General features: G+C 39.8%; 1 protein-coding gene and 1 long non-coding RNA gene across 4 annotated transcripts in view; one reads left to right on the top strand and one right to left on the bottom strand.

Annotated features, from left to right (window-relative positions):
* PDE4D (phosphodiesterase 4D) overlaps positions 1 to 12,761 on the top strand; it is a 1,389,427-nt gene that overhangs the window by 562,699 nt on the left and 813,967 nt on the right. The window lies entirely within an intron of this gene.
* Positions 3,484 to 7,441, bottom strand: LOC105720642 (uncharacterized). Its single transcript, XR_001108197.2, has 3 exons — positions 7,212 to 7,441; positions 6,500 to 6,626; positions 3,484 to 6,211 (listed from the first exon to the last, which is right to left on the bottom strand). It is a non-coding gene; the product is annotated as an uncharacterized LOC105720642 (long non-coding RNA).

The raw sequence follows: 12,761 nt of genomic DNA, 5'->3' as shown, positions 1-12,761 counted from the left end.
AAAAAGTGTCCATACACTCTTCTACACTCCAATAATCCCCATGAAGAGAAGGTATGCAGTGTTTTGAGAAACTGTCACAGTAGATGTCTTAGTCTTCTTGGGCTGCCATAACAAAATACCATACACCGAGTGGCTTAAACAACAGACGTTTATTTTCTCATGGTCGTGGAGGCTGGCAGTGTGAGATCGGGGTACCTGCATAGTGAGATTCTAGTGAGTGCTGGCTTCCCCTATGCCTTCACCCAAAGTTTGTGTGTCATTAATATTAGCAGCCCTCCCTCTCTGGATGTCTCTGGTGCCTTAGAAGACATATTCTCTACAGTTAAAGAGTGATCCTCAAGAACTGACAGGGTATTGCTAAACGCCCTATTTTAAGGGCTATATATTACTTCATGTAGCAAGGAGCGCTTAATGGCTCCAGCAAAATAACTCTACAGAATGTTTTTATTTGCCTAAAGCATCTAGCAAGCGGGCCCTCCCATGCATGTGGGTGGCATTCTTGTGAACTACTTCCTGAGATTCCCTTATGCAGAGCCAACGATATTCAGTACATTTCCTTCACTTGCCTTTTGGCATGTCCGTGACAGTAATTCCAGCTGATCTAACTTCTAGAAAATCTATTTCCCACAAGCAACAGGATCTTCTATTTTCCTGCGTGAGAGTGTTTATTTTTACTTTCTTCAGCAGCTTCACAACTATTCTGATTTAGTTGATTTTTTTTTTTTAGACAATGTCTCTCCTACATCCTCGAAGTGCTGCATTTTAGATTTGGTCTGACAAATCGCTACAACAGCTCAGGTATGCATGAAAAGAAAATTGAATCTCTAGCTTTGAAATCGATGCTGAACAATAAAAGTTGCGAGGATACATTTATTCAGAGGCGATTTGGTATTGCGACAGTATGGTCCAAAGCAGAACTCAGTAACCTGGTTTTGAAACATTTCCAAGTTCATGAAAAGAATCACTTTGTACATAAGAGGTTTAATACTTGTTTTGGTTTGAACATGACTAGATAGCTTAGTGGGATATTCATATTCTTGCATGTGATGATCACATTTGGCATCTAAGTATTACGCTGTTTTCAAAGGATAGAAATGTTCCTGAATAAGAGAGAAGGAACGAATTACATAAAAATAAAACTTAAAATATGTGTCATCTAAGAAGATGAAACGCAAACAAATACATGTGTTTTTAACCTTTGGGTGCTTGCCTTTAATTTTTTTTTTTTGAGATGGAGTCTCACTCTGTCACCAGGCTGGAGTGCTGTGGTGCAATCCCAACTCACTGCAAACTCCACCTCCCAGGTTCAAGAAGTTCCCCTGCCTCAGGCTCCTGAGTAGCTGGGATTACAGGTGTGTGCCACCATGCCTGGCTGATTTTTGTATTTTTAGTAGAGATGGCGTTTCACCATGTTGGCCAGGATGGTCTCGATCTCTTGAACTCATGATCTGCCCGCCTTGGCCTCCCAAAGTGCTGGGATTACAGGTGTGAGCCACTGCGCCCGGCCACCTTTAATTTTTTTAAATAAAGTAGTTTTCTGCTATTAGTCATTATCATAGGAGCTAAAATCTGGTTAATAGTCACTATGTGTGACACCCTGTGCTGAGCACCTTAGGGCGTGGCTTCCAAGAGGCCACATGACCAACACTCTTCTTGGATGAAGTTGAAGACCAGTGAGGGCAGTGACTGAAGATCACAAAAAGTCAGAGTCAAGGCTCAAACCCACACAGCCACGTGCCTGCGACTGCGTTCTTTGCACTGCGCTCCCTAGTTACCAGAGCCTTGTTTATTTTCTAGTCCTAAACTCTGTTTACATGTCCATGAGGAGTAATTTCATTTTTTTCCTAGACTATAAATTTGTATAATTGGATTTTTACAGGCGTTTGTGTGTCTGATAAGATTTGAAATGGATGTTTCAAAGTTACGATAGTCAGTGACTCCTATAATCTAGAAATTTCTCCCAAGAAACCAAACCTTCCTCCCTGGTCTTTTGATAAAAATCCTGGTCCCCAGCTGTATTCATTTCCTAGGGCTGCCATGAGGCGGTGTCACACCTAGGTGGCTTACAACAGCCGAAATGCATTGTCTGACAGTTCTGGAGGCCAGAAATCCAAAAGTAATATGTCGTCAAGGTTGTTTCCTCTGAGAACTGCGAGGGAGGGATTTGTTCCAGGCCTCTTTCCTTGGACAGGCCATCTTCTCCCTCTGCTTCTTCATAGTGTCTTCCTCCTGCATATATATGTGTCCATATTTCCCCATTTTATAAGAATTCCCACCACATTGGCTGAGGCCCCCTCTAATTACCTTGCTTTAACTCAGTTACCTCTCTAAAGACCCTACTTCCAAGCCAAGTCCCTTTCTGAGGTACTGGGGTTAGAGCTTCAGCCTGTTTTTGCCGGGACACAATTCAACCCATAGCACCAGCTCTGAACCGGGGTAGTGTGTGGAGGTGGAGACCTAGTGCTACGCCAGGGACCCCAGCCGGTAGCGTGGCCCGAGGCAAGTTTCCCTTCTGCCCAACAAAAGTATTGGACTGACTGATTTCTACTGTGCTATTTTGTAAGTTACATAGAATTCTATTGTAATCAAATAGATGTAATGTACTTAATAGATTTTCTCACTGAAGTAATTTCATAAAAGTTTTTGGAAAGTTGGCTTCATCTTTCTACTTTCACGCATTTGCCACAGAGGTAAGTGCCCACCAGTTCTTCTTTCAGTATGAACCACTGGGGGACCCACAGACCCAGCTTCCTCCCACTTCCCTTTTCCTTCTGAGATCTCTTTATTCTTTCTGTTCCTCTATGTCCACAAAGAAGAACCAACTGCCCTCTAAGTCTATCCTCACATGTAGAGCCTCTTACATGACAGGTATCCAGAGAAATGTAGAAGAAGCTGCCTATTATATGGTGAATGCTCGATCAATATTCATTAATGAGGAAGACTGACCATTGACTTTAGCCTCTGTGAGTTCACTGGCTCTTTCACGGAAACCATTCTTGAGGAAATACATGACCAAGTCTTACATTAGGTGATCTGTTTTTCAGAGCCCCCGCTAGGATGTGAGTCCTGGCATTGCAGATGAGGAAACAGGGTCTCCCAGATACACAGAAGCTCCTCTGAGTGGACACAGGGAGTACTGGGATATGGGCCAAGGCTGAGCTCAGCAGCTGCTCTCCAGGGTCTACCTTGAGTGATGAGCTATGTCCCAGGCTGGAGAAGAGCCGTGCTGCCCATGGTCTGGGCCCATCCACAAGCTCTTTCATTCATTCTTGGATTTTTCCAGCTGAAAAAAATGTTATATGTAAAGGATCAGAGATGGCATCTTTAATATTATTTTTGCACAATTCATCATTAGTTTGCTAGTTTTTAAACTGTTGTCACAAAGAGTTGTTTTGCCTGCCTTAATGAACTATGTTTTGTTTGTTTTACTACATTTTCACTTGAGGTTTTTACTGTAAAGCATGCTATTGTGAAGATAAAAATTTTAAAAATAGAGAAGGGTAAGAAGAATGGTGAACAATGCAGGAGGTGACAATTGGTGTAATTACAGTGAACATTTATAGGTCAGTGGAACATAAGCCCGGAGGGAAGGCTCTGAAAGCCGCCCTGCAAGTGGGAGGAAGAGAGGGAGGGAGAGAAGCAGGGAGGGAGGGAGGGAGAGAAGGAGGCGGCCCTCGCAGGCTGCCGAGAAGCACCAGGGATGTCGTGCCTCACTGTGCCAGCCTCACAGATGGCATCTCAGCGACATGGCTGTTCTTTTGTCTTTTCTTCACGAGCATCTTAGAGAAGCGCAGTTACGCACATTTCTACCTACAAAGTTTTGCCTCGATGTGACTCATCCTCTTTCTGCCTCAGATAGGATTACTGTTCAAAGGAAAGAAAAAACCAGTTCTGAAAATAAAGATGAGGCCAACTTCAGGGCTTGTTGAATTACCTCAGAGATAGCTAGAGCTCTGTGTGTGTGTGTGTGTGTGTGTGTGTGTGTGTGCCTCTGTTATCTGTCCATGTCTTCGTCTATGTCTGCATGTATGTCTGTGTGTTGTATCTAAGTGTGTGCATGTGTGCCTGTGCCTGTGTGTGTATACACATGAGTGCAATATCCCATATTGGCAAATACCACCTGGTAATGTCCTGCACACCATATGAGCTATATATATGAGCTGTATTTTCAATAACGGTCCACAGGGATAGGGATTAAATCAGATGATCACCATTTATACCTAAGTAGTAACACTTAAAAATAAAATTGCTCTCTGTCACCACACCTTCATCTGTGAGCCGCTAAGGGAGAAAAATTCCTTACATTAAAAAAGCTGTTTCATTTATAGATGAATGCTGAATAGGCAGGTATTTATCAGAAGGCAAAATTTCCATCCACATGACATGAATGAGTCAAGCCGTTAATTGTTTGCCTATAGCTTTCCTTTGCATTAAATGTACTTGGAAAGCATTTCTAAAGACCATTCTTTTCTTTTTGGTATGAACCTTTATGAATGAATCTCCATCCTTTAAGATGTTCACGTTCAACTGTTTTGGTAACTGACCTAAGCCAATATGATTATGAACACATTTGTGTTGTTTTAGTTGGACGTTGGTAACTGCCAGTGAAGTTGGAGATGAGAGGAGTTAACTGCTGCTCTATAATGTCACCACCTGATGAGAATAAAAGCATCTTAGATTAAATTCTGATTCACATAAGGACATTTATTAACTAAACATTTATTATTCAGGAGGCAAGAAATAAACAAGTTATATGACTCGTTCTCTCTCTATGTGCTTGGTCACCATTTTCAAGCTTCCATTAAGGAAAATATCCAAAATTCCACAGTCAATATTTCATCATTGCTATAGACAAAGGTTTGTGGAATTCACAGCTGCACACTGGACGTCTCCCAAGGCGTGGTTCCTGAGTCATTCTGCCTCTGAGTATATTGCCTCCATGGAAATCATGCACCTCCACAGAACTCACCAGGGGACTCTCGAGTCTGCAATCAGATTCCTTTTCCTACTCCAGTTGCCTACTTATCGGACATTCCATTTGACTGTCTTGCCACTTGAACTCGGTGGGTATAAGCCGACTCCTCTTCCCTGCAAAATCAGCAGCCTTCTGACTTCCCCACTTCTGTGAATGTCATGATGGTTCTTTCTGCCACCTAAGCTTGAAGCCTGCAGTCATTTTTGAACACAGCCACCTTCAACTCTGATTCCAATTCCAATCACTCACTCTTCTCAAATCTCCCTTCGTATCAGTTCCTGTCCTTCTGTCTCGTCTACCCTAAGCCAAAGCCACATCTCTGCACATCAGGAGCCTTTTTGTTCTGTCTTTTTCCCATTCAATTATTTTACATGATGCCAAACCCATCTTCTTCTAAAACCACCTGAATTAGATCACTCCTCTGTTTGAAGATTTTCAAAGAGGACTTTTTTGTAGTGGAAAATTTCCAAACTCCTTCATGTATTCACTTATTCTCAGCACACTTTTACCACCTTGCGTTCTTCCCCTTCACTGCACAAACCTCTATGCCAGTTGGATTTTCTGTCCATAAGCCCCCAGATACATCACATGCATTGATGCACTGGCCCCCTTGTTAGTGCTTTTCCCGTGTGTGTTCTTGCTTTCCTCCTTCACTCCATGCCCACTTCCTCAAAACACACACACACACACACACACACACACACACACACACCCCTTCTTTGAGCCTCCAAGTTACTAGTATTTTAAGTGCCTGAATTTTGAATTGAAAAAACAATAAAAGTAAAAACTGGTTTTAAAAGTAGGCGTTGCCACGTATTGGTTCTAGTGTAGCCTCAGACTTGTTATGAAACATTTCTAAGCCTTAGTTTGCACATCAGTGCAATGGGGATAATGCCTACCAGCCTATCGCCCATCCTTAATTAATCTTAGTTCTGTTTCTGTGCCATGTTTCCTCCCCAGGGAAGCCCTTTATAACCCTACTACTCACAGATTTCCCTCTTCTCTGAGCCCATAGAACTGACTTCTGCGGTCACTGCTTTAGAAAAGTCACCAGTTGCTTATTTAAGGTACCTCTTCTATTTTTATTTACTGTATTTTGGAGCCACACATTGTATCCTATACTAGACTTTGAAAATAGTTGTTGTGCATTATTTGTGTGTAGTCAGAGTACCTGGGGCAGTTTCTCACACTTTCTCTGGTTTCTTCTCATAACATCACGGGAAGTGGATATAATCCCTGTTTTGTGAAGAGAGAAAGTGAGAGTCAGAGGCGTAAGTGAGTTGCCTAAGGTCATTCAGAGAGCGAGTGGCAGAAGCAGCACTTGAATCAAGTCCTGGGATTCTAAGCCCAGGGATGTCTGCTCCCTCCTAAACCTCTAACTTTAGGAGCAGGAATTTATTTTGTATTGCTTATATTTCAGTATTTAATTTTCACCCTTCTAGAGCCCAGTCCTGTGACTGACTGTAATTGAGAATGTACTCTAGAAATAGTTTTGAAGGTATAAATAAAATGAATACTACAGACCATGTTAATCATCTCAAATAATCCTGGGAGTTTGAGAGAGAATTCTGCCGATATGGGTCAAGGATGTGCTTGGCCTCTCCACCATTTACCCTGTTTTGATGAGGGTTAGCAGCACAATGTCTTCATTCTAAAACATAGAATCATGAGGTTAAAGAAAGCACGCAATGCCATCAGCTGAAAAGAACCAGAATTCACCGTGCAGGTTCTCTAAAGTGGCTTTGTGTTGCTCTCAGCTTCCGAACTCCCACCATTATATTCATAGCTTTTTAGCCTTTGGCTAAGATCAAGTAGAGTGTTTGTTCTGCTGGCTTTTAATAAGTAATGTGTTCTCCATCCAAGGACAACATACTTAGGCTGTACATGTGTTACAAAGTATTAAGCTCCTGTTAACAGTGAATTTCTCAAAGAGATTTCTGTGAATTTTCTTGGATGCTATTCTGTTGACATTATTTCTACACAATGCCATGGCAGATTATTCTGTGATGCTGGACGTACTGTCAGGACTCTGAGTCTGTGTACCAGGAAGTCTTCCTCAGACAGGGACAAGGCGCTTTCTCTTTCTCAGGAAGAGAATTAACAGTGAACCCCTGCCTCGCTGTCCCCACCACACAGGCACACATCCCAGGGCGAGGGTGGAGAGAGCTCAGAAGTACAAATGCTGAGCACAATGGAAGCAAAATTATTATCAGAGAAAGAAACAGATTGCACCTACCTGGGTTTAACAGGACACATACAGTAGACAGGAAGTTTTTCATGATCTATAACACATTTTCATATTAGGGTCATATTAGTTTCATAATGAATTTCGTATTAGGCTCAATTAGAGAAACAGTGAGGAAGATGGGAGGACAGAAAGCATCGAAGAGGAGGAAGCAAAACGGAGGCAGAGGGTCGAATCAAAACTAAGGACAAAGAGAGGAAGGGGAAAGAGAAAGAAAAAGAGTAACGTCAGCAACTCCGTAGGTTCTGAGGTAAGACAGCGGGTCATAGGTCAACAGCTTTAGTCACACATCCTGTTATTCACTTTGGACATCAGAACCTACCCTTTGAAATTTCCATACACACTACAGTGATTTTGTGGCAATCTTTCTTTACCGGGAAATCGCTTATCTGCTTTTCTTTTCAATTTTTGAGGTTAACTTTTTAAAGGTTTTAGTTTCACATGAAGCCCCAAGTATTTTGAAATAGGTAAAAAAAAAAAAGTGCTGTTGATCTTAAATATTTCCATTTTAATCTTGATTCTGGGCTACTTTAATAATTCCAAAATAAACATGAGTGGCTTCTTTTTTCAATAACTGAAATACAACATTTAAAAATGCTCATGTCATTATTTTGTTGTGTTTAGTTGTTTGAAAAGTTGACAAAATTTGATTTGCCAGAGCTGCGTTTTAACCTGGGCTCTACATTTCACTTAACTACTGTCCCCTGTAAGCTCCTGTTTCCTTGTCTACAGAATAGAGATACTTTCGTGGCTCCAGGCTCTGTGGGACTCTGTCACCGGTTTGGCATAAAGTAGACAGGAATGCTGTCAGCTCCCGCTCCCCAAACTCTCTCCAATGACACTTGCCCCAAATGCAGAAAAGTACAGAAAGAACTCTTCCTGCTTTTTGATTTCCATTGATTACATGGAAAGAAATATCACATTAGCTTACAAGCCTCAAAATTATTTTCAGTGCTATAGCTCTGTGTACTCTAAGATTACAGCAACATAACTTTGATTCTGGATGAAATTGAATCAGAATCTGACTGTACTCCTAGAAAAAAATGCTGACCCCAAACTTCTATTTTGCAGAACCCTGAATGGGCAGGTAAAGATGCAGCCATTAAATAGGAAGACCTTCAGAGACCCAGAACTAATGGAACTAAATCAAGGATTTCAATTTTATCTTGGATTAAAATACCACTTATGTGCACTCAAGGCATAGTTTTCACTCCCATCAGGAATAGATTCATACCTGTATAAAGCTGGGAATATAATGACTAATTAAATACACTGTATGTTAGCATATAGTGTATTTAACTTCAAGGTAGCCAAGAAAATTACAATCATTACAAGTAGTACTGTTTTTCACCAGACAAAAATCTGAGGATCTTGAATCTTAGCACTAGAAGGAATGTAGACGTCACATTCTGTGGCACAGAGCTTGCCTTGAGCACATGTCTGGTAGCTTCTTCCTGGGAACACAGATGACATAACACATACTACCTTTTCAGGCAGCTTGATCTGTCATGAGACAGCTCTGGCCTTTTAGAAATCAGCCTTTATACTGAACTGTGTGCCTGCTTCCCTGTATTGCACATTTTCTGTTCTTAATTCTGAACAAAAGGTATCTGTGAATTTTCTTCCTGCAACTGGTCTTCACCATGTGAAACAACTGTCATGCCCATCTAAGCATATTTCTTAGTTGAGGCTTCCCAGTTTGGGGGATCCTTCTCTCATGAAATATTTCTGAATTCATCAGTATCTCTGTTCCTATAAAACATGTGGCTGTCTACTTCAGGCAACTCCTAACCAAGCTCAGGTAATAGTGAGCTGATTGCTTCCCGTGAAAGAGTATTTTACTGTTGAAGTTAAAGAGGTCTACAATTACATTGCATTCCTTTTGGATTTTGTATTATTGGGTATTTTTTACTTTATTTTATTTTTTAAAGCCCGTATCACTACCTATAACAAACTTTTGATAAATGAACATTCTAATTTTTTCTGTCTTATAGCTATATAAGGGAATCTTTAAATTTTGCCAGAAATTTCTAGCCTAAGGCAGCAAGGGAGGTTATATTAACTATAATATTTTAAATATCAAACTAATGAAATTTGAATTATTAACTATCATATTTGAAATATAGTTAATATTATTTATATTTTATATAAATAATATAAATATATAAAATATAACATATACTTTAGTTGTTTATATAATCATATCTTATAAATAATTATATGACTATTATAAATAAGTATAAATATTATTTATATTATTATAATTATTATTTGAAATACAGCTAATAATTCAAATTTCATTAGTTTTTGCTCACATTTGCTCAAGCAATTCTTCTACATAATCTATCTCATTATTTCTGGGAGTTCCAAATGTGTCTCACAAGAACACATCCCCCTTCCTGGAACCACTGCTCTTCCACCAGAACCAGCAGCTCCCTGGACTCCCCAAGGCTTATCAGGTCACATTGTTACCCACGGAATCAAGCAGCTCTCATATGGCCATGCTTTGGCTTTGTAGCTGCTCCAATAGATGTTAAAATTTCTCCCTTTGTTCCTGATATTGTACGGAATTATACGTAACATCGCTTTACTTAAAAGCTCTCTGCTTCCCCCAGGATCCAGAGATTCATCCCTGGAAATGCATTCAAGTTCAGCTGCCATGTTTGATTCAGAATGGCTCCTTCTTTCAGACAGCCAAGGTTTTGTTATTGGGCTCAACTCTATATGCCCAGCTCCTTCTTTGGTACAGGGAGCTCTCTCCAAAGAGGTCACTAAACCCCCTGCAAATAGTCTTTAACTAGACCTTTTCAAACCTTGTCCCTTTTTTCCTTGAAATGAACACTATACCATGAGCATTTTAATGAAATCATTAAACATATTAAATATTTATCAAAACCATCATTTTAAAATCCTCCACGATGTCTATCTTATAGATATACTATACTAGAATGTACTTTTTCCTTTTTCTATTGCTGAGAATGTTGGGTTTTATACATAACTTATTTTTGTAAGCAAATGTGCTTTACCTTGTTCCTATTATACTTTTAATTCAGCCTACTGTTAGCATCTGTGGATAATTTTCTGTGCTCATATATCATTCAATATATTAGCACCATTCCCAGCTTTTGGCTTTACATATGCATTTTTAAGATGGATTTCTCACTTTTGAATCATCAAATCAGATTTTAGTTGCTTTATAGAGCCAGCTTTTATATTTCAGTCTATGCCATTTCTATGGCTCTTGTGGTGAGATGCCTGTGTACAAGACATACATATTCAAGGAATGAATTAAAATCTCACTTGAAATTTTAAATGTCACTGAATATTAATTGTGGCCGTGAATTGGTATATTTCCTAGTAATCACTTCAAAGGCACCATTAAAAATAAATCATATAAAAATGAATTATAGAATTATAAGAACTTTTATGTATAGTTCCATGATCAAATTCTATCTGTTTATCTGTCCATCTATCTTTCAGCAAGTCATTTATCACTTTCCTTCTGTATATTACAGATGATAAAGACATCTGTGACAAAAAGGTAAGTCACAGACCTACCCATGTACATGGGTGATAGAGGAGTGAATAGAAGTGACAAAGGGTGTGATTTCTTCTGTTTGAGAGGTGAAGAAAGAATTCCCAAAGCAAGTGGCATTGAATCAGCACCTTAAGATAAAGCAAAGAACTCAGCAGAAAGAAAGTGAACAGGAAGATGTGGTAATAGGTTTAAAAGGGCAGGGCATGTTGACAACTAAATTTCTGTAGCTCCAGAATATTTTCCCTGGTTCCCTCAGAGGAAGTTACAGAGCTGTGAATTTGGTAGTGAAAGCCTTGGTATAAGGAGCATAAGAAATGTGCAGATTATCTATCATGAAATGGAGGGAAAAAAATCAAGGTTATTTAAGTAGAGGAATGACATGTTTTAGAAAGACTTTTTTATAACATTATGGAAAATGGATTATAGACTGCAGGCAAGAGATAAGACTGCTTTGTCAGTGTGATAGATTATTTTATTAATAAATCACATAAGGTATACTCAGATCTATGTGAGATGAGACCAGTTCATGTCAACTTGTCCAATGTTTTTGAAAAAATGCTAAGTTTCTTATTATCGCTTTTATTTATTTCCCTGTAACATATAGTAGGCTAGCCCTCTATTTCTCCTGGTGAAATCTTTAGATAGGTGGAAAAAAGAGAATGTTGAAAAAGGGTATCAGTGACCTCTTTTATCTTGGGTTTATCTGCCTTTTGGAAGATAGTTGATTCAAAGCTATGAACAAACATCTCACCAATCCCGCATTTTACGTGGTTGGATGATGTGTCAAGAGAGTGCCTGAGGCTTCCTTTGTCCATTAACAGGCCAGTTGTGAGTCACAGTCTGAACATGAGGAAATGTTCATTTACTTTTTCATAGTCATAGCAATGAGACTTTTTTGTGCCCAAAGTACTATCCTTGCCTAAAGTCCCTGTTAAGAAGGTTATTTTCTGCCACAGGCAGGGAGCAAAATGTCAAGATCTAATTCCAAGTGCTCCATCATCACTCGGATAGCCTCAGGAAGCTGAGGTTTTACAGCTGCCTGGAACCCACGCTTCATGTGATGTAGAGCAGCACTGTTAATTAGCTGTTTCAGGATTCTTAATGCCCTATGGCTTTGGAAACACTTGTTAGCCCACAGAGGGAGGGGAAGAGCTGGAAGCAATTGGACTACAGCCTGAATTTGTTATAATTCAATTCAGTAACCACCTTATCTTTCTAAATCCCTGTTCAGAATCTGTTGAAAATTATAGTTGATTTAAGTTGTTCTCAGTGACGCATCCTGAGAGAAGAGGGAGATTACAGTTCGAGGTTTTCTGAAGCCACAGAAATGTGGAGTGCTGCAGAAAAGAACTGATCGATAGAACTTTCCAGACAATGTATGCAATTTTCCAAAGGCTAGAAAACAGATTCTGGGGATGGGGGGAGGGGAGGCCAATTGATGTGGAAAGGCTTGTGTAGAGTTCCCAGGAACCTGCATTTCTATTCTCCACCAGAAGAAACACTGTCAGCTTCCCCCACATGCACCCTCCACCATTCTCACTGCAGAGAGCTGGCACTCAACAAACTCATAGCTTTTTTCAATGCAATTATCATGACATAACCTGACCAACCAAATGAAACCTAATGAAGAAAACAACCGTTGTCATTGACAACAAATGCAGGAGTTGCATCACAAGTAAACCACACACTTTACTTCACAAAGTAGAACATTATAGAGTACAACCTGCAAAAACGTGGCACCATCCTTTGGTATGCATGAGATATCATTTTACAAAACCTCCATTGGAAAACCCGTATCAAACTTTTTAAAATGCATGCAAAAGACTATTGTATTTACATCTTTCTTAACAGAGCTATTGCAAATTATTTTGTCTAGAGGTAATTCTTAAAACAGCCACCTGTCTGTCCACTAATCATGTACATACCACCCCCTTCCTCATCTTCATCCTCTGAAATAACACCAAGAGGGGAAAGGGTGTTTCAGTAGCTCACCATTCTTGGCT

The sequence above is a fragment of the Aotus nancymaae genome, unplaced genomic scaffold (assembly GCF_030222135.1).
Source record: "Aotus nancymaae isolate 86718 unplaced genomic scaffold, 86718_ANA_hifiasm-v0.15.2.pri h1tg000014l, whole genome shotgun sequence".
NCBI lineage: Eukaryota > Metazoa > Chordata > Mammalia > Primates > Aotidae > Aotus > Aotus nancymaae.
Note: the sequence above shows the minus strand (reverse complement) of the source record. Positions and strands in the feature narration are given on the sequence as shown.